Raw genomic sequence first — 24774 nt, 5'->3', positions numbered from 1 at the left:
AAAAAAGTTGCTGTCTGGATTTAATTAAGTGAATAGTAAAGATTTTAGGATTTAATCATTATTGCAGTCCTTAATATTTTCCTGGCATGTTGCATGTTTGGCAACAATTCTTTTAACTCTAACTGATGCAAACATTTATTTCCATCCAGAGCTGCATTCATTTATGGCAGAAATCTTGTATTGACAAGAGTGGGAGAGTTGAGTGGGAGAGTTGACCCACTCAAGTCGAGTCCAGCACATCCTAAAGACTTTCAATAGGGTTAGGCTCAATTCATACATGAAAATGAATCATGTTTTCACAATCTGGGCCTGATGAATCTTGACATTGTCATCCTGGAATATGGACATGTGTATGTCTTCCAATATGGTTGTCTAAGAAATTAAAAGCTACACACTACATCTGTTAGGGTTAAAAGAATTGTTGCAAAACATGGCAAAAAATCACTGTATTAATGGTCCAATCCTAGACTCTTCAGTATTGCTCATTTAAATCCAAATGTTGACTTTTTTTGGGGCCAGGTGAACAATTTTTCCCTGTTAGATGATAAAACAAGAAAAGTAAGATACCAGAATACATACTCTTAAAAGAGTAAATGAAAATCACTCAAGGCATACTGAAGGCAGCACATTGTCCTGTCCAAACTAAAACAACAAGCCAATTAGGGCGGAGCAGCTTTTATTATTGTGGCTACTTTTCTGTCGAATCAGCCCCCGCGGTATGAGGATGTGGGATGGAGTGTCGTAATTGTCTGTCTGTGTCAGCACAGTTGAAATGCCACTTTGAATTTTAAAGCTTTATTTCACATTCCACATGTACTCCAGCCGCTACACTCTCAGACCTTTTCAAAAGGTACACTTTTGTACATTTTAGGTACTAATATGTAAACTTTAAGTACTATTATGTACCTTTAAGATACTAATATGGACCCTTCAGGTACTAAGCTAAAAGGTACCGCCCCAGTGACAACTTTTGTACCTTTTTTTCTGACAGTGTATAAACCTCCTACAAACTCTTGCCTTTATACTTAAGTTTATGTTTCTGTCCTGTGTGAGTGGCCAATGAGACGTGGTTAGAGTTACCAAACATTTAGCTTGATTTGGATGAAGATAACTTGAGAGAAGAACATAAACACAGTCATAATATAGTTGGCCACTTGGATCAATTTCTTATCTGCATCTGTCACAAGATTTCACTAAGAATACTGTGAATTACTACACATGCATCCATTTATTCTATTCTATTCTATTCTATTCTATTCTATTCTATTCTATTCTATTCTATTCTATTCTTGATGCTCATCTGGAGTCTAATCACCACCCAAGACTATATTGCGGTGCAATAGTGGCCCATGTTGAGACCCGTCCCATCATCAGATGTGGTGGTAGTGCTTAATCTACAGCTGTCCTACAAATCAATATTAAAACCAGCTAATAACACAAATGTAACCTTGGATTCAATAGAGCTCTTAGCACTCAGTGGCAAATGAGAATGCTATTCTGAAATACAAGCCTCTATAAAAATAGAAATCACCAACATGAAATTATAATGGTGGTTTTAATATAATGAACAGATGGCTATTTAAATAAAAAAAATATATATATTATATATAATTTAAAAAACTGGATTTAATTATTTGAGTGCATTGATTGTCCCACTTTATCTTAATTTGTTAAATATAGAAAGAATGCTGCTTTCAGGTAAAATGGGACTATTCTGAATTATGCTTATCATACTCTGCACCGTATTAACAGTAAGAACTAATATTACTAATAGTTCATTTTTTGTGACAACTGTTTTAAAGATTGTGTAGTTCTTCAATAGCAGCATATTACATATAAATTATAATAAATATTGTTTAAATACATTCACTTTTAGGATGAATGAAGCATAAAATAAGCTGACATTAAAATGATTTCATGAGCTGTCCCACTTTGGAATAATTCACCTTATTTTGCATTTCGTATGCCATTACAAATATTTAAATGCATTTTGTAACACAACCACACCAAACACTGACCTGAATCTTCTCAAAACAGATCTGTACACAGCAGATCCTATCAAACCATAAAATATTTTACAATCTTTGCCAATCAGTGATGAGGAGCCAGGCTAGCACACCTTGCATTGAGTTTGCCAGCAGGCGACAGCGTGACAGACTGCTGATGTTCTCACACAGAGTGGTCTCTTTATACAAAATATGAATGCCCAAAGTGGGCCTGAGAATTTTATAAGACTGTCTGTTCGTGTCTCGGATGTTATGGTGCTTATGGGAACTCTTGAACTGATCAAGTATGATAAAATGAAATGACATTCATTTTAGGACAGAGATGATTAAAATACAAGATGACTGATTATATGTCTAGCTTTCACATGGACACTTTAACCTGTTGAGAAAAGTGACCTTAAGTCTTGTGGCTGTTTATATTTCTTCTTTTTCTGGCAGCAGTTGAAAGCCTAATGAGAGGCAACTCTGTAAGCTGATTTCCGCTTCAGTTGCGCAAGAGCTCTGTTTAAACTGGGACAGCAACGCTGCTTAATTCCACTTCAGTGCTGGATTAGAGCGTGTCATTACAATGATGCTTCTGTATGATTACCTAGGTTTCTAAAAAACCAGCATTAACTAAAATGGGTATTTATATGCAAGGACTAGAAAACTAGAAATTACATATAGAACATTCACCCAGCTATAATGTTAACCTGTAAGGTAACCTAATAATCTCACCTGACCTCAATGACACATTTAGTCAATTCCTTACTGTTGAAGTAATACTAGGTAGGGGGTGTTTCAGACCAAAGCTTATCAAGGCGGTATGTATTACTATTTTTAAACACTTAAGAAGGACCATGATGGGTTTAAGACGACAGGTGGACATGTTTGTATTGCTGCTGAGTTACATCACTTTATGGGAGCATTATCTCAACACCACACAGCCTGCTTGTCACAAGCTGTTGCTCTGTACAGAACTGCAAAATGTTTTTTTTATTTTTTTTAATCTGTATTCAAGAGTTCCTCATTTACCAGATCACATTCATATATTTATTTATATAGTTTATCATTTAATATCAAAAGTAGAATAAAATTGAAAACATTTAAATGAATATATGTATTTATAATCACAAAATAAATATAATATTACACTGTAAAAACTGAAATTGTGCAGCCTTCAGATGCTATTCCTATCTCACCTGACATTAAAAATTACTTCTGGCAAGGGAAACCGAATACAGTAAAGTTGATTCAGTCATACTAAATAGTATTTGACTTATAAAACTAGTTAATTTATATTTTACAGCACTACTAAATGTTACTGCTAAATTTCTCTGGGTATTTAGCGCCCAAAATGTAATAACCTACCTAATATTGTTTGGGAGGCAGACACACTCTTGCAGTTTAAATCTAGATTAAAGACCCATCTCTTTAACCTGGTTTACACATAACACACTAATACGCTTCTAATATCCAAATCCATTAAAGGATTTTTAGGCTGCATTAATTAGGTCAACTGGAACCTGGCACATTTCCCATACTTGCTACATCGTTAGAAGAATGGCATCTACGCTAATATTAGTCTGTTTCTTTCTTATTCCGAGGTCACCGTAGCCACCAGATCCAGTTTGTATCCAGGTGAGATGGTCACTGCAGTCACCTGGATCCAGTACGTATTCAGCCCAGATGGTGGATCAGCACCTAGAAAGGACCTCTACAGCCCTGAAAGACAGCGGAGACCAGGACAACTAGATGAACTAGATGAGTCCCTGTAAAGACTTGTCTCAGACGACCACCGTGACAAGACCACAGGAACCAGCTGAGTCCTCTGCACAATCTGACTTTGCTGCAGCCTGGAATTGAACTGCTGGTTTCGTCTGGCCAGAGGAGAACTGGCCCCCCAACTGAGCCAGGTTTCTCCCAAGGTTTTTTCTCCATTCTGTCACCGATGGAGTTTTGGTTCCTTGTCGCTGTCACCTCTGGCTTGCTTAGTTGGGGACACCTCATTTCCAGCGATATTGTTGACTTGATTGCAAATGATTGCAAAGATACTATTTAAACTGAACTGAGCTGGATGCTGACATCACTGAATTCAATGATGAACTGCCTTTAACTGAAAAATTAGTGTTTACTATTGTCATTTTGCATTATTAACACACTATTTTCCTAATTAATGTTGTTCAGTTGCTTTGACACAATCTGTATTGTTAAAAGCACTATATAAATAAAGGTGACTTGACTTGACTCTGAAAACAGAACAAAACTAGCTTGAAAACTAGCCATTCATTATCCATACATCAAAATTATAGCCTACTGCTGTGTACCAACCCTACTGAGAATTTATTTTAATCATAAACCACAATGTGTTGTACATTTTATGTCAATTAATTCTACAAATCCAGGGGGCAAATATTGCTCCCTAATAAAAAAAAATCTTTTTTGACACTGTTGTTGAACTACATTTACTTACTGTAATTAATTTTAATTGCACATTATTCATATTTTTACAATAATATTATCATATAATGCTATATTATAATATTTTAGCTAATAATATAGGCAAATACTGTTAGACAATGTAAAATGATAGCAAATACTGCACATTCCTTTTAGTACAGCAAGTCCCCCCTCTGTCTTTCCAGTGACATCATTGTGGTGTCCATAGGTGGAGCTGTGGAGGACAAAGAGAGAGGGACCATAAAGCCTTTAGTTCTCCAGCTCACTGAACTCCACAAGAGACACACATGAGGGCAGGACATCAATCCTTACAACACGATAATAATGATGATAGCACCAGCACAGACTTATCTGCTGCCCTAGAGAGCACATTTCTTAGATCTGTTTGCGTGACCACAAAGAAAAACGCCACTGGATGATAATCTGCGAGGATCTGGAGGACACTGAATGGGAAGTAAATAGACAAGAGGAGGCGTAAGAAACAAACGGGGGAGCGCCTCATTCAACACCGAGCTTTCTATGAGTGTAGCGTTTCACTCCAGGATTGTCTTTTCGTTGTAGACAACACATTGTGGCACGAAAGGATCTGGATTTAACGGAGGGAGAGTCGGGAAGACCCGTTTTATTGAGTCATGAAGAAGAACGGTTCAACAAAGCGGGTAAGACATCGAGTCCACTCTATTGTCAGCGAGGAGCGCCGCGAGCCTTCGTGCATTATGAAGTATGAACACTACAGCATATACACTTCAGTTTACTAAAACATTTCCAACGCACCAATGCAGTACATGCATTATAACTATTTTATTCTATCTGTAAATGTTTAAGTCGACATGATATTATTTCGCACGCCCTTTTTTGGGAGTAGTTGACCAGGCTCAAAATGATGAAAGGAGTAGCCTAATGCTGACTTTATTTTATACGCAAGTTTTATTCACACGAGTAACGTCAAGGTACAACTGAAAAAGTTTGCCCTGATTTATTTTCATATTACATGAAAAATAAACAAAACCCGAGTGCTATAACCAGAAGCCATTATTACAGTTTCTAGATAACGGAATAAGACTGCTGTCATATGATTAGGCCTAAATCAAACTGAATTTTGAAAATTCTTTTTAATTCAGACTATAATTTCATATACACATTTTCTAACAAATATTAATACATCGAAAACATAAATTCTAAAAACCCAAAAGGAAACTCTCATGGGAAAGCATGGTTTAAAAAAAATCTATTTATCTTCTGGGACTACAAACTGAACACTTAACATGCATTATTGATGAGACGATTAAATTACTGTCCAAAATGAATAAAAAGAATTATAAATGGTACTTCCAATATTTCCTGTCAAGACTAAAAGGCGAAGAATTTGCATTTTTCATATAGAATATGCTGATTGCATGCATAAATAGTGGAGTAAAAGTCTTTTTCTGAATAATAAACAGATTCTGGATATTAATCACTCTGTCTGTGAGATCAGCATAATAGAAATAGTTTTTTTCTTACTATTATTTTGCATGTACACAGTCTTTTTTTATCACACTCAGTTCAGACTGCAAGATCCCAATGTTGAGGAAACACCGGGGTGTGTATGTGGATGTGCTGTGTGAGAAAAGTGTGTAAGTGTTAGGAATGTGATATGATCTGCATGACAAAGTCATGGTCTTTAAGAAAGTCTCCCCCCACTCAAGAGACTACGATTGTGTCTCAAAACCTAGTGAACTGCCTTCCTAGACAGCATATTGCGCATCATAGACCTACAAAGGCCTAGAAATGCTGTTTAGGCTTTGAAACACAGACAATTAGATCATAACCAACTTGAAACCTGAAGTCCCACTGGCATGTCTCTGTTTTTTCAGGTCCCTCAGGACGCCAATCAACAGCCCATGCAGCCTGACAAAACTGGCTGGATTCGCAAGTTCTGTGGCAAAGGAATTTTCAGGGAAATTTGGAAAAGCAGATTCGTTATACTGAAAGGAGAGCAACTCTACATTTCTGAAAGAGAGGTTAGTTTTGGAAAAAACCTTTTTTCTCTTAATGCTTTTCTCCACATAATCATTTGATTGATGAGATGCTACTTGTGTAACATGCTTACAATGATATTCAGTACTGCTTTCAGCGTGAGAAAGGAAGAAATGTGTTCCAGTAGTGTAAAAGCATAGATGGGATGTGACATGCCCTCATCTTTGAAAACCATAACAAAACTATATAAAGTAAAAGAAAGCACAATCCACACTGCAATTTAAGAGTACAATCTGATGCAGATAAACATGCATTAAAATTCAGGAGGCATGTGGAAACCCATCACTCAAACTAAAAAGAAAAAAATGTTGGTGTTTTCTGATTACTTATTACATAACTTTCATGTGTATAATGGGTAAATGACAATTCATTTAAAAAAAAAAATTAAACAATGCGGTTTATCTTATGCGTAACATATGCAATATTTATTGCCCTTATTATACATAGTTATGGGTTTCAAAAGACATGATGTGTGTAAATGATGACAGCCAAAAATAAATAAGTTAAGCCAAAAATAAAAATTCTGTCATCATTTACTCATGTCATGCCTTTCAAAACCCACATGACTTTTTTTCCTGGGAAAGGAGAAGTTTTCGATAACCATGAAAACCATGGACTGTCAATCTCCCAAAAGGAGCTACATAAAACATTATAAAAGTAGTCCATACAACTCATTATTCTTCTTCATTGTATGAAAAAAACTGCAGTTTGGACTTCTGACACACAAAAAAACTCAATGAATAAATAAACCTTTTTATCCTGCTCTGCTCAGGTCAGGCTTGCTGTGGCACACAGAGCTGTCTAACAGTGTTAACACCTTTATTCAGTTGCAGACATTGTTCTGGAAGTGGAGCCGGATGTGCTAAAAGGCCGAACATGATGAGATAAACATGTAAACATTCACTTGGCGGACTGTCATTTCCAAGTCCAATGCAACACATACTGTCAAGCATGTGCGTGACATTGTGGTTCCCTTCACTTCTGGATAAAGTGAAGGTTTTAAAGAGAGGTTAAACAAGTTCAGTATGCATGAAGGAACAGGAAAATAAAGGGCCTTTATTCAGGAGCGAGTCTGATTTACTGCAGTGTGGGAGGACGAAGGGAAGGAAAGCAGGATTGAGGTTGAGTCATGGTCACGCAGAAGACTGTTTTGCTGTGCTCAGCATCAGATCAAACAATGCCGAGGCAGCATATGGGCTCTGGCTCACAGCTCAGAGGGAGGATTGACCCTTTTAGTGCTTAACAGACTGAGGTTTCATCATGCTGTCGTCTAGATGTTTTTCTCCAGCTGTCTAGACAGACAACAGATTTTAATGATCCGATGCTGTTGTTTTGGTATCATGTTTCCTAATAGATGAATGCCAAAATGATCCGTATTTACATAGTGGTCCTAGCTTGAGGGGTTAAATGTAGTTTCTACAACATATATACCATCAGGTATCTGGGCTTAAACTTTACAGATTCTTTTTTAAAAGATTTTTTACACTAGGAATTAAACGGACAGTTCACCCCAAAATTAAAATGATGTCATCATTTACTCACCTTGATATAGTTCTAAAACGCACATGACTTCCTTCTGCAGAAACACAAAAGGAGAATATTTAAAAAATTGTGCTGACTGCAGTTTCAGTGAATAGGAACTAAAGCTTTCAAGCTTCAACAGTGCCAGAAAAGCATCAAAAAGGATTAATTGTAGACTATTTTTGCCAAAAATACCATTATCTACCAGGTATAAATTGCTTTGGAAAGTATAAGCACACCTTTCCTTAACAAAGTGCACAATTTAAAGTATCTGTAGAGTTAAGGGCTAAAGTATAAGCATTGGCAATAGCAAGCACCACTGATAACCCACTGGCCATTCATTGTATGTGATTCTACTTAAATCAAATTGACATATTTGAGTCAGATGATAGTAGACTGTAGGGTGGCAGTAAACTGAGAATGTGTCCTGTAAAACTCTTCCAGAACAGCTCACAGGAGCAGATGTCATGGGAGTGTTGTTCTGGGTCAGATTCCTGGCCGCTGATGTGGCAGATGTAGGGAGAGTCCAGAGACAGAAGGAAAACTTTTTCCCACTCGGCCAGGACTGTCTTCACATTCACACACTTAATCTAGTACATTGCTCTCTCACGAATGCTTGAATCTAAATTTAATCAGTTGTAGTTTCCTGTCTTTTTTGTCCCTAAATGGCATCTACCAGAACTTCAACATGAAAGTAGAAGGAGATAAGAGCTGTCTGTGTCGTCTTCTTGCCCTCTCAATCCCAAATAAGGAAGCTCTGGTCTTCATCTACTTTGAAAGTAGGGCCTTTCGCACCGCTTTAGTTCCAGAACTAAATGTACAGTACTAAAGTACTGGGAAGATTTTGTGCAAGCTATTTCCCAGTACCATTAAAAGGGTTGCATTTGCACCGACAGTGTGTACTAGGAAGTGCCGGTCGACAGCGACGTCATTTGTCCGCAGCGTTCAACAACAGAAACAAAGAACAACAACATTAATAACATGAGGATGGAGGACGCTGTGATCGGAGCTTTGTTTTTGTTGTGTCTCACGGGTTTCACAATAATGGACATGGAATGTCGACGTATACGTAAAGCGATTGAAAGAACAGAAAGGAGGACTAAGAATCTCCAACGACAACTGATATTGCTACTTTTGCTACAAGTGCCTGCACTTCAACGTCTATCCATCTATTGCTGTTCTCCATACTTGCAAAATAAGTTGACACAATGTTTACAGCATGTTTACATGCCGTTTTAAATCATGGTGGGTGAGGGTATTTTCATACACGTTTGGCCAATCCATGTATACTTACGTCATAGGTAGTACCAGTTGTGCTGGTCAGACCCTGCTCTGCAGTAGGAGCTAATATGGTTCTCGAAAAAGGCAGTCCGAAACTAAAATTGCACCCACTTCCGGCAGTGCGAAAATGCCAAAAAGTGGATAGTTCCACATAGGGGTGTAAGAAAATATCGATACACATGAGTATCGCGATATTTTGTTTGGCGATAATGTATCGATTTTCAAAAACAGACGATTGCTGCGTCCCGTATGAAGAGGCTCGCGTGGGGCGCAGCGGGTGGTAGGGTCACCATGCGGGTGCAGCTTTCTCTCAGTTTGGAGGTGTTTTGTGTAGTTGGGGCGGTGCTCGCGTCACTGTCTCTGTGATTCCACGCGGAACATAAATACAAACTGAAAAACCTGTGAAATCTGTATTTATTTTGTTTTGTTTTCTTTAGGAATACTGTAAGCATTTATTTTTTCATTGATATTAAGCAGATGTAATTATTTTGTTCAGATCAAAATGTTATGACATTGTATGTTACAATTTTTAACTTAAACTGTGAACCTTTAAAGCAGGGTCTAAAAATATATATGGTCTTTTTAATAAAATACATTTTATACATATTATACATTTAACTGAAGGATCCCGCAAGCACTTTATTTTCCCCCCTTTACTCAAACTGCACAAAAGTGTTTCAATAACGTTGAATGTTACAGGGACTGATTATTGCAAATGCTGGTTAAATAATTTTTATTTATTTATTTATTGCTATGGTTTGCATATGGTGGTGTGTTCTTAATGACAGCTTTCCTAAAAATACATCCTATTCCTAAAATAAGAAATATCCCAATATATCGCCTTGCTTACAGTATCGCAATGTATCGTATCCTAACCACTGTATCGTGATACGTATCGTATCGCCAGGTAGACATTGGTCTAATGGCCACAACCTGTTCTAGGCTCGATACTTCTTCTTTACGATGTTCTTTTCCCCTTTGCTGATCTGGTTTGCCTTTCTAAAATGATGCCACTGAAACAGCATTGAAATCATAGTCCTTCCATTTGGGCAATTCACAATCAGTATTGAACCTAAATGGAAACAGCATTGCAGCTGGTTCTTTTTTTGAATAAGTACTTATTTAGCGACTGTTAAAAAAGTATGTTCTATACAGTATGAACGTGGGTAGTACTACACATAGTACATTTGTCATGTTGTCACTGGCAGAATCGGTTGTGTCTCTTCACTGCCATTCACAACTCCTTTTCACTTAGCCTTGTGGGATAGTATAGTGTCCATTGGATGTACATTCAGAATCTTTCCAGAAAAAGTCAGTCAGTAGGACTTTTTGCCTTCTGTTTTATGAATACTGTCAATTCGGACACACTACTCTGCTCACTTTTTCAAATGCTGTCACTGTCTTTGATTGCATTTGGATCCAGTGTGAAATAATGCCTATGTATATGCTTATGAAATAATGTCATGAAAGCAAATAAAAACAAACAAACACAACAACAGCCAATCAAGTTATGCAGGATGCAATTTTGGACCAATGAGATTTCTCAATGGGCGGTGCAACTTAAACAAAAAGAAACCAAGTAATAAACTAAATTTTCTGTGAAATTGTGCTTGGTTAGGGCGCTAATGAATGTAGTTTTTGGAAAATTAATAATTGGAAAGCTTTTGAATGTAACAAATTAAATGTAGTTTTGTCAGTTTCATATGAACACTCCATTATTTCACCTTAATTTTTTTCACATCATTATCAGTCAAGTGCTTGAATTAGTTTATGCATCCTATTTATCTCACTCCAGATAACTTGTCATATTGGTACATATGTATTGCATTTCTCAGTAAAGAGATCTGCAGATGTGAATTGGAAAATGGAAAATGTCATAAAATGAGATCATGCAGTGCAATAGTAAAAGTAACATGTCTACAGATTTTATTGTATATATTATATGTCATACATGTACAAATACTCAGGGAAAGACGTGTGAATTTTTCTTTTTACAATTGCCAGCATCGTTCTCTTGGGTGATGGGGTGCAGTCGTCCACCCACATTAACACAAGAAGAGCAAATGAAATTGATGGGTGAATCATTTCACACGTCAGGGCTTGGCACAGCTGTGACTCACTTGCTGGAAAGCGAGATCAACAGAGGTTGCCGTGCCTTGTATAGTCATCAACCCATTTCTTCTCTGTCTGGTTTCTTAAGGTGTTTTCTTCTGTTCTGCAAAGTATCAAAAGGGATCTTGGTCACACTTTGCCAGATGATTATTACTGCAATTGCAAATTGTTTGAAAGAATTTGAAGAATAGCATCAGGAAGCTTGAACTGAGAAGCTTGTTGAACTGAAATGATAAACTCTTCAACAGTGGTTCTTAACTTATGGGTCATGACACAAACATGGCTGCAGGTCTGTTTTGGTCAGATGAAATAAATGAAACTAAATGTTTAGGAAACAATAAACGTGATCGTGCAAAGTTATAATACAGCAAAATGTAGGGCTGCACAGTTAATCAAATTTCTAATCGCGATTACAATTACGGATGCCACAATTATTTAATTGTTCAAAGCTGCAATTAATCATTCAAAGTCCATTTATGTTATTCTGAGTGCTTGTTTTTTTCTTTCTATGGGTTATCTTAAGGGTTTTTCAATTGTTTTAATTTTAGTTTTAGTATAACATTATAATACCATGCATATTTTTACTTTTTTAAAATTATTTTTTAAAGAAGAAACCAGTCCAATGTATAGTTAACATTTGAGGCTTAATACTATAGAAAAGCAATGTTTTTCAGTTTGTGTTTTCAGCTTGTTTATTTTCATACAAAATTATGGCATGCGGTTGCTTCAAAAATTGGTATAAACATCATTCAATGTAAATTGTGAGCATTTTAATTAATAATCACAATTACAATTTCAAGGGAATAATCAACAATTATGATTTTTGTCATGATCGTGCAGCTCTAGCAAAATGGGCAGGAAGGCAAAAACAGTTCCCATATCACCACTTGTAAAGCAAAACCTGTTGAAAACCACTGTGCTAGAAGTCAGAGAGGAAACACCTTCAAACTGTCTTCAGTAGGTTTGTAACTGTCAACACCCTACATTTATCGGCTCGCCCTTTCTTCCCTCACCTGTGCAAGCAAACATGCTGCATTTAACCCTACAAGATGTCTCTTGCAGCCTTCACATCATAAAGCAGCATTGGTTGTATCATTCACAGATTTTTACTTAAACACTTTGCAATGAATTTTTAAATTGTGGGCTGATAGGACACATTGCAGAGGAGTATTCATTTCAAATTCCTCTTCAGGGTATTTGGCTTCTCTCATACACCCTCTCAACTGCAATGCTTTGTGACCCTAAAGGACGTTTATGAAAGGATAGACCAGTTAATAGAGAAAGCAAATATAAATTTGAATAGTGAAATTCCATTGATACAGAAATTGACCAGTCCTTTGAAAGACAGTGAAACATGAAACGATGTCTCCTTGTCTCTAAATGATTCACCTGGCCTCAGACTGAAACAAAAGGACACCTGAACAGGAAATTCTCCATAATACAGTTGATTTGTTGAATAACATGAATACGAATACACACTGGAAACTGCATTTGAGCAACAAGAAAATGTGAACAAAAACCAGCAAACGTTAAAGGATTTTTTTTTCCAGACTAAAACAAGTTAAGCTCTAAACTGTTGCCATGCTGTCAAAAACAATGTTGACTTATATGACATAGAGGACAGAGTAATGGCTGCTGACCCCAAACTTATTAATATATATATGTATGTGTGTGTTTGTGTGTGTGTGTGTGTGTGTGTGTGTGTGTGTGTATAAACTACACTAAATTGCAATGGAAGTCCAAGGAAAAAGGAGAAATTAGAGCATTTAGACTTTGACTTCTTTAGTATAAAAATTGCTTAATTTGAGCAGTAAAGCTGTTAATCATCCACTTTTCTCTGGATTTAGCCGATTTTCTCTCCTACATTTTTTTTCATTGAATATCCTGGTTCAGTCTGAAACATTTGTGAACAGCAGTTTTGTGGCAGTATTTGAGAAACACGCTCCATAGACTTCCAACGTAAGTGCATCACTGTAAATACAATTTGTGTCAAAATGATTTTCTGGGGTACTCCACAACATGCCACAGATGCTGTTTGTGGAGCTTAAGTTTTTTGAACCTGGAACATTTTTGTAACCTCACACACAAAAAAAATATTGTTTACAGCTTTAGTTAGATAACAGAAAGTATCTTGATTACTGAGTACATATCAGGCAGCCTGGCAAAACTGTGCAATAATTATCACAGCAGTACTTCTTTGTCCCTTCACAGTTTCTGTTGAAAGACAAGGTTTGGCAAACAATTTTCTCTAGCATTCTTTTGATTGTTTAAGATACTATTCTTGACTATTTACAGATTCACACGGTGTGTGTGTGTCCGCATCTCCTCTGCAAGATGTTGTGTCTGTTTAAAGTTTTTTATACACAATATTAAATATAGATTATGCTCTTTATTTGCAGTTAAAAAGGTAATTAAGGCGAAAACTGGCTTGTTGCTTGAGCTTCTGCCAGTTCTGTTTTAAAAAGGCTGTTTCAAATGTTATGAAATACAAAATTGAGCACATGTTGTCGGATTCATATACAACCACTTAATTAGAGCATAACTACAAAAGTAGTGGTGTAGTTCACATTCATTCAAAAGTATTTTTTTCTGTATGTTCTCAGATTACAGATTACTTTAACTGTGCCAGATCTGTTGTCAGATATATCAGGGTCATTTTACAAGTAATGACAGTGAAATAACTATCTAAAGCTTTAATGTGCTATCACACACTTTTTTTAAATTCAGATGATTTTTACCTCACTTTAATGACTCATTTTCATTTATTATATAGTGCATTATAAGTTATAACAGCATACTAACAGCATTTTTTTCTCAGTGTCCGGTATTGAGTGCAAATACTGTGTACTGTGCCCTGACTGTCCTCTCCTGGATAAAAGGATTGGATCAGATTGCCAGTTAATTGCTGCCTTTGTACTGCTGGAACAGTAGATGTACTATTTGTACAGCCATTCCCTGTTGTGACACCCCACTGTGCACTGGGTGTGATGCCAATCTCTTAAGTACTGCATTGTAGAGTGGCTCTGTAGTACAGAACACAACCAGATGTGTGCTTGCGTGCATATACAGCTTTTTTTTTTTTTTTTTTTTTTAGTAGAGCGCTAATGGAAATTGATTGTGACTTAATGAAAACATTTGGCAGGTGATCAGACCATGGTGTTCACTGTGAATCTGGGTTAAAAGGTTCTCTTCTGCCATGTTTTGACCAGTGATGAGTAGTAGAAACACCTTTTGAGTAGTGATGCACCAAAATGACAATTCTTGGCTAAAACTGAAAATTCTGGACACACTGGGCAGTAAAAACGCTCATTTTAAATTAGCCTTTGTTTGGAATAATTAAGCAAATTATACATATATATATATAAAATTCTAATTATATTTATTTCTTAATGACTTATGAAACATGTTTTGGATCAGAGTCGTTTTTCAAAAATGTACAATTATAAATGTATTATTATTATTATTATATTATAAAAGTACAAAAGTATTATTATTCATGATTTTAATAATAATGACAACAACAACTATTATGATAATTAATAATTAAATAAAAAATAAACTATTACTAGTATTAATTAATATTTTTAGTCATTACATTAAACATTTTAAAACTACTAAAATCACCCCTTTAAGTTATTTCAGAACATATACATAAATATTGAGATGTATGTGATAAATTTTAAACCAATTTAAAAGCACCGTAATAAAACCAAATCTGTACTTTCTACAGGTCAAAGATGAGAAGAAAATCCAGGAGGTGGTGGATCTCACCGACTACGAGAGGTCTGAAGAACTTCGCAAGGCCAAAAGCAGGAGCAAAAAGAATCACAGCAAGTTCACGCTTCTGTGTTCACGGCAGCCAGGCAACACGGTCAGTCTCTACAGGAAGTTGGGTTTCACAGCAGAGGATAATAGCTAATAGCTTTAGGTCTCAGTCAGCACAAGAGCACTGCTGGGCTGCTTCATTAGTCAGTTTGCAGTCATGCTTTAAGACAGTGATCACCTGTTTTACAACTCAAAGTCTGTGTCGCTTCATACATTCAAACATATTAGAGCAAAAGGAAATAATAAGAAAAGAAATAATAAAAAAGGTTCTTGACTGGTTATTTGTTCATACAAACATTATTCAAACTACTTCTGTAATCTGAACAGGACAATTCAAGAGTCACACCTGTTTGTAAACACTGTTTTCAATACCAAACACTGACTGTCTGAACGCAGCCATTAAGTCTCAAGTCTAAGACGATATTAAACAATAAATCGTACTCCAGCATAGTTGGCACTTCGGTCTCTAAGCACAAACTTGGAGCGACCTCTGTAGTCATCCTATCCTGAGTAATTGGCTTTCAGTAAGAATGGCTTAGCTTATTGCTTTCACTAGTACACCACAGGCCGCCACGAATATCCTTCATCCCATTTAGACCAAGACAAATAGTACATCTCAACAGTTGTGTTAAGGCTCCTTGTTTCTTAAAGGTGAAGTATTTGATTTTTTTTTTTGTCAATACTGTCTCCAATTAACCCTCTGGAGTCGATTAACGCGTATACGCATTTTGGGGTATTTCCTCCTGATAACCCCGAAAAGATCTTAAATTACACTTTCAGTTTTGATCGTACACATAAGAGCAATACATCAATCGAATCTGTAAAGGGTCTACTTTTTTTTGTATACAGACATAATAACAACAAAACTTTGTGCACTTATAAAATAAAGATAACAAACAAGGAGTGCTGTCTGCAGCCTTTGTCTGCGCTGATCTTCAGATACAAATGCGTCATTAAAATGAACTGTAACTCAGTGAATACTCAACGAAAAGACATGAGAGAGATATCTATAGAAAGCCTGACATGTCTACTTTTAAACTAAACAAGTGCTGCTGAAAACAAATATTCTGTGATAAAGTAATCCATATGAAAACAACGCGATGTCCGTTTTTTTTCACGTCTCCCTTCATTATCTTCTAATGCGACCCACGCCCCCGCGCCGAGAGCGCGCTTTTGAGATTCAAATGTTTCACTGAAGCGCGCGGCTTTTGAATACGCCCACACAACAGAAGACAACGCAGCGAGACTGTTCTTCAAGTTTTTATTATTTTACTGTTTGCTTCACGATGAGAGGAATAAGACATAATTCACCCCAAAAAGATGTGATGTGGTTGAGGATTTGAGATTTGGATTTCCTCAGAAAAAAGAATGAAGCACTTTATTCAGCAGAGATCATAAACATGAGTAAGTCTCTTTTTATTTATTTATATACTTGTACTAGTTTTCACATAACGTGTAAACATTTTACTAGTTAGACTTTTTCCAAAGACTTTTTCCAAACTATAATTCCTGACTAAATGTATAATCAAGTGAAATATTATGAAGTTTCAATAACAATATACACTACTATACCATTCAAAAGCTTGATGTAAATAATATAAATGTAACTGTAACAAATGTAACAATCATTGCTGTTCTTTCAATTTATCCCCCCTAAAAAACCTAAAAAAAAAAATATTCTCAGCTCTTTTCAACATTAATAATAATAATAATAATAATAATAATGATAATAATAATGATAATAATAACAATAAATGTTTTTTTTTGTAGAAAATAAGATTGTTAAAAGGATTTCTGAAGGATTGTGTGACTGGAGTAATGATGCAAAAAATTCAGTTTGAAAGTCAGCTTTGATTTTTCCTAATAAACTGTTTAACTGCACTCACAAGTGAATATTAAATTATGTTGTGGGATAATTAAATATATTCTAAATAAACTACAAACATAAAATTATATACATTTATTTAGTCCTCACATTCTTTCTTGTAACTCATCCCTCTCAGTGACACAGCTGACTGAATGGCTCATTATGCAGCTCATTATGCAGGCCTTTGTCTTCTCAGGTGTGAATTCATGATAGTTGACGCCTACTCGCATATGACTTTTACCAACAAAAAGTGTCTTAGAAAATTTAAATCAATATATTGTTTTCTGTAAGTGAGTAAACAAGATGATTTTCACATCATTTAGAAAAAAAAAATTCTAGGCTACAAGCTCCAGTTCTCAAAATTCCTGGGAACCAATTTTCTGTATGTGTTTTATTGCCTTATTCAAGTGATTTAACATTTTTAGTTTTTCACTAACCACGCATAACATTTTTTTTCTCAAAAACACAATCTTGTACATACATGCTGCTCACATATTATTATAGCCTAGTTTGTGCTGATTACAGTGAGATTAGATTTTAGCCATTTAGATATTTATAAGAAACTGAAAAAAGCACAAATGTCAGGGCATGACAAAACTTCTCCAGGCCCCAAAAATACCCTTAGACTCCAGAGGGTTAATGCAGAGGCTATAGGTTAAATATCTCTCTAGCCATCCATAAACCTAAAAACATTAAGGCTTCTTGAATTTTTTCAGAGCTTGATTTTTTTCAAAGCCAGCATTCAAAGTCAAGACAAACTTTGCTTTTCTATTTAAAAAAATACAAATAGAAAAATTCAATTAATTTTAACTCTGCTTCCTAAAATTCAAAATGCATTTCGGCATTCTGTTTCCCACCTCAATCAAAAATCAGTACAAATTCAGGATCAATTATTCTGATCTCCTGGCTCAACTTATTGTGTGAATATGGGGGAATCTAAAGAGAAACACAAATCATTTTTGCAATTCCGTTTGGTGGAAAATGAAACGTTTTAAAATATTATTGTCACCTCTCCAGAAATGCATTTTTTTTTAAAACCAGTATCAATCCTTTTAGGAGTCTGCATTAGTTATATGTAGATTTAAAGCTTTTCTGGTTGTCTAGACTCTACAGCACATTTTTAGGATTTCTGACGAAACATTAGGGGTTACGTCTGACCAATCCTTTAAAATCCAACACTGAGACAAGGGGTTAATCCACAGGAAACAAACATAGAGGGTCTTAGGAAAATCCAGCAGCAGGAACTCTCTCTCCTAAACCCACAGAAACACAGCACTACATGGTTAATAAGTCCCTCTGCCTCATATACAAGAGCTTTTCCACATGCAGCTCAACAGGGGAGCCACCCTAATACATGACCTCAAGAAAATCACCATCTTTCTGCTTTTCTCTTGCCTGCCTCTTTTTTGCACCTTTAAAAACATGCTTCCCTAAGTAACGATTTAGCACCTAATTTTAATTACTAAAGAATCCAAAAGCCTTACAGAAACCATATTTTTAACATTATATTTTCCCCTTGATATCCACCTATGGCGCTAGTCAAGTTTTCTTGCACCCAATTTGTTTTAAATGACATTTTCTGCCCTCCCGACACCAAACTGAATTAACAAAGCTACTAACCAAACACCCTAGCAACCCAAAACTCTTAGCAACACACTAAAAACATTTTGAACACCTTCAAAATCTCACAATGCCTCAGCAACCACACACCAGCATGTGCAAGTTTTGCACTGGACAAAACTCCAGTCTTCAGTTTCACATGATCCTTCAAAAATGATTCTAATAGGCTGATTTGGTGTTCAAGAAACATTTCTTATTTTTATCAATGTTGAAAACAGTTGTGGTGTTTAGTATTTTTTGTGGACTGGAAACCATGATTTGTTTTTCCAGAATTCTTTGATGAATAGAAAGTTGAAAAAAAAAATTATATAAAACGTTACACGTGTATTTGCTGTCACTTTTGATCAGCTGAATGCATTCTTACTGAATAACAGTATTAATGTCTTTAAAAAATAAATAGCTTTGAGCCCAAATAGTTAAATACAGACTGCAGTAATTAGACTGACAAGGCATTTTTCTGTTTCCCACAATATTTCTCCTTTAATGGTCAAAGTGATTCATCAACAATAGTACAAATACATAGCATAGGGCGCATAGCAGAGTCTTATCTACACAGCTGCAGCATCAACAGAAGGGTTCCAGCAGACTGTGTTTGGAAGGCATGCAGTGTTCTTGCCTAATATGGTGGTTTCTGCCTCTGTTGTTGCATCAGCTGTCCATAGACAGAGCCTTATGGCCGTACCTTCTCATTTATGCTTGGCTCAAGACTGAAGGACTTTTAACCACGTGTGTAGGCTTAAAATGAAAAGCCAGCAGGGTTCAGGGCAACGCTGGTCATACATCACACTGTGTTTTGCTCTATAACCTGCACTGGCTTATATGGATGTACTTGGATAAATGAATGTTTCAAACAGCACACTATATTAAAATTATCTCTTATCCACCACATGTAGGTCCCAAATCTGGTGTTTTTTGGCTGTCAGTCCAGAAGAGAAGGAGTCATGGATCAATGCTTTAAATGCAGCCATCACCAGGGCCAAGAATCGCATATTGGATGAGGTAAGCTAGACATTTCCATATTTTTGGCATATACCACTGCTGCTTGCTATTAATTATTTACAACCAGACTTCAAGTTAGCAATGTATTGACCAGGCAGTCATATTTTGGACACTTCCATTAAGTATGTTTCTGAATATAGGGTCAAATCATCTTAGCAAACACATAGTAATCTGTTAAAAGCACTCTAAATACCTTTTCAACCACACAACATCCTAGCATGTTGGTTGGAGGGTTTTTCTGACTTGGGCCAGTGTGCATTCACCTAGCAACCATCCAACACACCCTAGAAACTGCATAGCAACATTTTAAAAAAATGAAAACTTAGCAACCACATACACAACGCTCAGACAACCTCCCATAACACCCCAGCAGTGATTAGCATAGGCAAGCACCACTCCAATTTCATCAAAAAATGTGAAATGTAAAAAAACGGACGCAGATTGTCATTTGCAGGACCTTGGAGAAGCCACTTTTATAAAAACTTCTAATCACAAAGTTTCCTGCCCTCTGATTCCCTTATCTTTTCACAGTTTGTTTGCGAAGGAATTTGCTCAATTTAAAAGCGGGTCTATAATCATGCTCAGCACACAGTGGGAGAAAATGAATCACTTCACCAAAAATAGATGACAGTCACAACTTTCAGTGTTAAAGCAGCCAGATCAGAGCGTATCTACACCTTCAGCTACTGATAACGAACAAGATTTAATCTGGCCTAACCGTCCGTGCTGTCTGAGTCCTCCAGATAAACACTTGACATGTCGTGGGGACCAGGTCATTGTTTGAAACCGTTAACATGCACACAGGCATTTCAAGCAGGCTGACTACGACACAGCACACCCAATGTACTTGATATTTATTTAAATAAACCAGAGAGACCATGTGCTTTCCTTTTCGCATGTCATTGTGGTGTGATTCATACCCCACATCGAGTTAAATAGTCAAGATCGCTCATACCACTCAACAGGAGAGGAAACAGACGCGTCAGTACTCGATAACATCTGGTTATGTTGTGAAATCATCTTACTAGACTGTTTTTATAGCTATTCAGTATATCAGTTTAAAATGAGAGAATGGTACTGTCACATTGTTCTTTCTAGGGTTGTCACGATACCAACATTTCAGTAGTTCATTCAAATACTTATACAGCTTCACAATTCTCAATACTATGACAAAACCTAAAATGCTATTGAAGACACTCTTTTATTTAAAAATATAAAATATTAACAAATGATAAAACTTAGTCTTCAAATATGGATCAAATCATTAAATTAATATTGCTAAAGAAGAACAAATATCAAAAAAGGTCTTTTGCATTTGCATATTTTTTTTTAAGGCTAGGTATTGATTCAAAGTCAATTCAATTCCACTAGACCTTAGTCAGGGAAGTGCCATATTTCAGTTCCAACAGGAAATACAGAAATGTTCAATACAGTATGTTCAATAGATTAGATACAGTACTGCTGTTCAGCTGAAGAAATGTCTTTCCAAAAATAACTCTCAGTAGACAAGAACTCCACAAAGCAGTTTCGAAAGTTTCTGTCCACAAAGATCTAACTTTTAATTCTATTTGATTTTTATGTGATTCTATAATGATTAATTTGGGATTATTTCACTAATGTCAACAGGCATGCTGCAATTATTTTGAACGGTTGTGGAAGTGACAGAGAACGAATGATCATGGCATTTTAAGAATCAATATCAACCATATACTTTTTCTGATCTGCATGGTTTGGTCTTGCAAATTATAGTTTGTCAATGTGCTCCTTATCTGTTGCCTAGCACTGCTGCATGTTACAAGGATCAGAAATGTGTAGGCAGGTTTAGTGACTAAAAACTGAAAAATATATGCATTCACTAGCCACAAACAACACCATGTACAAATACATACTAGATCTTTACATATTCTCAGCTTACTTGTCTGAAACACACCACCACGAGTAGGGTAGGGGTAGGGTACAGGAAGCAGTCACCATGGTGTTGCTAGATGATTGGCATAGTGTTCTAAAGGTTAACTAGGTGCTTTCTTAGTAGTAGATCATTCCTGACTGTAGCACAAACAAAGCAATACGGGTAACATATTACATTTTAGAAGAGATTAGAACAGATTGCCTCAGCAAACACCATTAATAAATTAAATTCTATTTAACACAGTTAAATCAATTTGTCAAAAAAAAAAAAAATACAGAAAGTAATATTCTAAACCAATATTTTGTTTTGTTGTTTACAACCCCTCCCTTATTCCATAAACCCGACCAAACACAGTAAGATTAGCCATACACTCCTGGCCAGCATACAAAAGCCATCTCAAGTCTAGGAATGTAGCATTTACAGCTAGGGGTGTCGCGATATACCGGTATTGAAGATAACTGTGATATTCAAAGCAACAATTATCAATATCGTGTTAATTTAGTTTGTGACGATATACCGTTATTTGCCATAACCGCAATATTTAAAATGAACAGTTCTCTTATGATAACACCACATGTAAATACTCCAGCGCCAGTACCTGGTTGAGCTCCCAGGTGCAGTATTGTGCCTTAACGCTGACACCTGTCACTCAAGAAGACGCAACGCTCGCAGCTACTCGAGGAGAGCCGTGTTTGTCAGAGTAAGTTGACATTATTTTACTAATCATAGAATGGGAAACGTTACATTGACCTGTTAACAGCGGTTTTCTGTGTTCATATATTTAAGCAAAGGTGATTATTTTAAAAATACTGTATTTTCTTTACTCGTCTTATTTTTTTATTTGCAATCAATATTGCCTGTGCATAGTAACACTTTATTTCTTTGTTCAAATCTATAAACAGTTACACGATTAAAACTGATCTTGAAAAACTGAGTGACCACATTGCTACATTAAACTCTGCCATGCATCTGCTGTCATTCTTCAATAAGGTTCATTAGTTAACATTAGTTAATTACATTAGTTAACATATATAAATAACAAATAATAATGAACAATATTTCCACAACATTTAATAATCTTAGTTCATGTTAATTTCAGCATTTACTAATGCATTATTAAAATCACAAGTTGTGTTTGCAAACATTAATGCACTGTGAACTAACATGAACAATGAACGACTCTATTTTTATTAACATTAACAAAGATTAATAAATTGTATAATAAATGTATCGTTCATTGTTCATTCATGTTAGTTAATACATTAATGTTAATGTTAAATGACATCTTATTGTAAAGCATTACCATTAATATTTATTCATCATACTGTTGAACTTGACAGTATTTTCTCTCTTGTTATTTCATAGGAGCTTCAAAGAAGACAGAGAAAGCCAGAGTCTTGTTCCCTGCATTTATCAGTATTGTGTTCATTGGGTGAAAAAGAAAAACTCAATAAACAAAGTAAAAAATAATTTGACTGATCTCTCTTCCCCCCATGTTTTCAATAGATATCACGATACATCGATATTTCATGTGAATTCTTATGGCCACAATAACCGTGATATGAAAAATCTAATATCGTGACAGCCCTATTTACAGTATAAGTTTACTTGTAAAAAACAGGCTGTGCTGACACACTTGATTCAGTTTAATAAATTCTCAGATTATTCCCTCCTCCTTCAGAACTCAGACATTCATCCGCTCTGCCGAACTGCTTGTGTCATTATTTGTACATCACATATTAATAATAAACAGACCCATTGATTAGTCACTCAATATACCAGCTCTCCTCCTGCAGGCTTGCGTGAAACATGTAGCTGCTGCTAGTTTCCATGTTACTGATTTTTTCAGTTGGGCTTCATTCCAGCACTCTTTGTCCGACCCCTTTAGGTGACAGTAGAAGAGGACAGCTTGTTGGCCCATCCGACGCGTGACAGAGTTAAGATACCCCACACTCGCCGTCTGCCCACCCGCGGGCACCTCATGGCTGTGGTAAGCAATCCATTTGCTCTGAATATCATCTCATTTAATGTGAATGTCATTTTCCCAGAACAATAGATGAAACAGTCCTTTAAGGCATAGTTTATTAGTTTTACTGATAAAATACTTTCTCCTTCATACTTTTAGTTTTAAGACAATTTATGGCCCAACAATACAAAAAGTATGTTTCTCCTTTCTAGGTCAGGCAAGTCCGCTACTCAAGTTTGTAATTTTTAAACCCATTTTTAGTAATGCTACCATGACAATTCAGTGTTGAAATTTTAGTTACCTCATCTATGTTGGTCAGGTGGATAATTTTACATCCTTATTGTTGAGCCCTTTTTTTTAAAGCACACTTTAAGATTTTTACATTTACACTGCAGAAAATTTTTGGTCTAAAACCTCATCACACTTTTTAGGCTTCTACCACAAACTCGGATGGCATGCTGACACTTGACCTCATCCAGGAAGAAGACATCCCTTCCATCCAGGGTCGGGACTCTCATGAGGATACCATCGATAAAGCTGCTTCTCAGCATTCCCCAGATACCCAGCGCTCCATCACAGACACCTCAAAGCTTTCAACCTGTAATGAGACCTCTGGAAAATCCCAGAGTCTGCCGAGGAAAAGCGAGAGTGCCTTTGACTGGTTGGAGAACCATAGGACGCCGCAGCTCCGCAAAAAAATGCCACATCTGAAAAGAACCGCTGTGCTTCCATGGATGAGATCCTCACGCACTGTGAGACACGAGCCCTCCCTCACTGCTCAACCTCAGCACCCGTGCAGCCCATCAGCCAGCTACAGGATCTCATCACCCAGAAGCTAGAAAGAACTCAAGAACTGCTGACGGAGGTGCGGGCACAGGGCAAGGGGAAGGGCTCGCCGGCTGGGAAGAGCTCCAGCCCGGAAGGTCAGCGGATGGAGGCGGAGAGGCTTCTGGAGGAGGCGGCGTCCACTTGGGGACAGGCTCGTGACGTGCTGGAGGAAGTAAAAGAACTCAGAGCTTTATACAAGCAGCTTGACTCCGCCACTTCTGTCACACTCAGTCCTCCACAGAATGGCAAACTAAACAGCCCACAACAAGCAAATCACCGGAAAAAGCATGATGTGAGAATACAGAAAATCCTCCATGGCATCATTTTTCAATGGACTCTTCCTGTTCACTGCTTTTGTATTGCTGGAATCAACAAAAAAATG

The 24774-nt window shown here is 36.5% G+C and overlaps 1 pseudogene; it reads left to right on the top strand.

The window, feature by feature from the left end:
• Window positions 1-4863: 4863 nt before the first annotated feature.
• Window positions 4864-24684, top strand: LOC109106574 (annotated as a pseudogene).
• The last annotated feature ends 90 nt before the right edge of the window (window positions 24685-24774 follow it).

The sequence above is a fragment of the Cyprinus carpio genome, chromosome A16, assembly GCF_018340385.1.
Source record: "Cyprinus carpio isolate SPL01 chromosome A16, ASM1834038v1, whole genome shotgun sequence".
Lineage (NCBI taxonomy): Eukaryota > Metazoa > Chordata > Actinopteri > Cypriniformes > Cyprinidae > Cyprinus > Cyprinus carpio.
The sequence above is the reverse complement of the archived record's forward strand: the minus strand, read 5'-3'. Positions and strand labels throughout refer to the sequence as shown.